Source organism: Pygoscelis adeliae, unplaced genomic scaffold (assembly GCF_000699105.1).
Source record: "Pygoscelis adeliae isolate BGI_AS28 unplaced genomic scaffold, ASM69910v1 Scaffold114, whole genome shotgun sequence".
Classification (NCBI taxonomy): Eukaryota; Metazoa; Chordata; class Aves; order Sphenisciformes; family Spheniscidae; genus Pygoscelis; species Pygoscelis adeliae.
The window spans coordinates 3908774-3911707 of NW_008824587.1; the positions used below are offsets into that span (position 1 = coordinate 3908774).

General features: G+C 57.3%; 1 protein-coding gene across 1 annotated transcript in view; it reads right to left on the bottom strand.

The window, feature by feature from the left end:
- ASS1 (argininosuccinate synthase 1) overlaps positions 1 to 2934 on the bottom strand; it is a 41387-nt gene that overhangs the window by 34203 nt on the left and 4250 nt on the right. The gene's annotated exons all lie outside the window — the stretch shown is intronic.

A 2934-nucleotide genomic window follows, 5' to 3' on the forward strand; every position in this document is an offset into this window, starting at 1 on the left:
CAGGAGGGAAACAGGCCGCCCCAGCCCTGCCACGAGCTGAGACGGAGCCCCAGAGCATCCCATGAACCCAAGCGATGGAGACGTCAGCATGGACGTTGTGTGCTTTTTCTAGGTCCAGGTCCAGGATGGCGCATTCCCCCGGCTTAGCTCCTCATCAAGGGGAGGTGACACGGGGACAGAAATCCCCAAAACCACAGGATGGTCTCCAGCCTAAACAGGACTGATGCTCTGCCGCGAGGGGACAGCACGCACTTCCCCACAGCCTCATGCAAACACATGGTGATGCAGACACACGGCAGGCATTCCCCTGAGCCCAGGCATCCTGAGCGTGCCATGCCCGGGGACGTACGGCCCCGCACTGGCTGCCTCCCCGGTGCAGCACAGTGCCGAGCCCAGCTCCCTAACAAGGTCACCAGCGCGCTCAATTATCTGCTGACATTTCAATGGGGGAAATTGCCTGTGAAGACGAGGTGAATACGTGGGGGAATTAGCGGGAGAGGCGACAGCGGCGAGCTAACAACCAGAGCCAGCGGGGACGTCGCCCACCCTGCTGGCAAGCCGAGCCGCGGTGTCCTGGCTGCAGGATGGCTTCCCACCGCGCCTTGGCATGTTCATACAGCCTATACAAGGGCAGGCGGCTCTGCCATTTCAGTGTCACCACAGCAGGGACCTCAGGCTTGGCCAGGAGGAGAGGAGCAGGAGCTGAGCAGAGGCTCCTTGTTTGCCGGGAAGAGGGGAAGGAAACATTTGTGCTTGTTAAATCACCATCCTCAATCCATCACCTGAGATGGCAGCAAGGTCCTGAGTTAGCCCCTCTGCAGCCTTAGGAGTAACTCAGCCCTGGGGCTCATCATGGTTCGCTGGTCCCAAAGCACGCTTCTGGTGTGGTACCCCCCCAGGACCTCCATCCCAGGCTTTGGAAGTGGGCACTGGGCAGCCTTTGCCTCCTTGAGCCAGGCCCCTCTGCAGGGCTGGTGGGCACAGGGTGCTCTCCTGCCCACAGACCTTGGGGGAGAGCAGGCAGAGCACGTCTACGCTTCACACGGGCTTCAAAAACACAAGCGCGGGCTTGCTGGAAGGGCAAAACGCTGCCTGCTGGGTGCAAGTGCTCGGGATCACCTGGCTTCTCCAGGAAAGAGCGAGAAGACGCCTCTCCTTGTCCCATCCCTTGGACGGATGGAGCTGCAGGTGCCTCCCAACCCCCCAAAGCCCCCTGAATAATGCTAAGGGAGACCGAGGGCTAGGGGACAGACCTCAACCCCACCTGGGGTCAGACCACACTCCCATCAGCACCTGTCCCCTTGTCCTCATCCCGGCACCCTCGTGGATGTTGGCAGAGGAGGTTTCATCTTAGTTAATTAAAGCCAAGCAATTAATGCTGAGTGCTGTTTACCCTGATGGGCCGCACTCAGCAGCGTGGGGCTGGGGGGCAGTGCCCTCTGACAGGCTCTCCCCGTCCCACCGGTCACACCCATCTCACCTGGGAGGTATAAACGCATCTTTCAGACCCAAATACCCACCGATTGCGAGCCACGAGCCCCAGGTGATTTATTTTCCCAGCCAGCCCTCTCCTCCCTCTGCCTCCTCCTGGCAGCCGGGGAAGCCCGTGCTCCCTGGCCCATCCTCGCCCCACGTTATCACTTCAGAGGGGATCCTCCGAGTCCAGACCCACATACCAACAACCGCTGAGCCCAGGCAGCCTCAGCCGGGACCAAACATGCCGCGACCGAGGAGAGATCTCGCTCTCAGGGCACAGCCCCGATGAGCTCCATCCTGCCTGGCTCTGCCCGAGGCGATGGTTCGTCCTGGGGCAGCATCCAGGAGAGCTTCACCTTGCTCATTAAAGAGTTTCAGCCTCGGCCGGTTGCGGGGACGAAGCGGCCGCTGGAGTGGCTCTCTGCCGGAGCAAGGCTGGCTCCAGCGCCCGGGCAGCAAATCTACGGCAAGAGCTGTGCTGCGGTGGCACAGATCCTCACTTTCCCTGGCAGCAACCGAGACCCAAACATCATCGCGTTGTAACTCCCCGAGCACCAAGGCGAGCGCATCCGAGTGCTGAAAGGACCTGGCCACACACCTCCCTCTCCTGACTGTGGAAAAGAAGGGAAACCCCGGGGTTTTTTTAATGCCGAACATAACCAGAGACCGAGAGGCACTACAAACCCTCAACCCCAACCTTTCGTCTTTGAATGGCGCCCCAATCCATTTAATTTCCCTTTTTTCCCCCGTTCCAAACAAAAAAACCCCACCCAAACAAAACCCGCAAACCCAAAACACATGTTCCATCTTCCATATAATAAAACTGCGGCACTCTTAATAACTCCCCTATTTGACAATTTGTTTGGCAACATATGGAAAGCTCTCGTAAACTTGCCCCTTCATAATACAATGGCAGATGGCAAACACAATCCTCAACACGCCGCTCTCGGCGGCCCTAATGGCCTCGGAGGGCTCCTCGCCCCGCTCTGCATCCCTCCGGCTCTGCACCTCGCCTTCCCAGAGATTACCCAGGCAGCTTCGACGGCAGCTATTTAAAAACTGAAGCAATTTTCTGGTTTATGCACAGAGCTGCCTTTTCCCTTTTGATTGATTGAGCCGAGTTGTCAAGCATTTCCATGAAGTTGCTAAAAAAGAAAGGTACCCTGGTGGGCACGTAAAAGCCTGATGCAAAACTTCTAATATGTTTTATTGCAACTTGTACTTCAAAAAGGAAGGGACAACAAAGGCGAACATATTTGCTTTGTCTGTTAGGCAAGTCAGGGAGCTAGGACCTGTTTCCTTGGAAAGCGGGTTACAATTAATAGCCAGGTAATTACGGGGCTTTTAGAAAGGAAGGAGAGAAAAAAAATAATAGAGGGGAACCCCCCCCTCCCCGACCAGAAGGCTCCGGCGTGGTGCTGCAGGGATGTTGTGCAGGGTCGCTGCTGTCACCCGCCA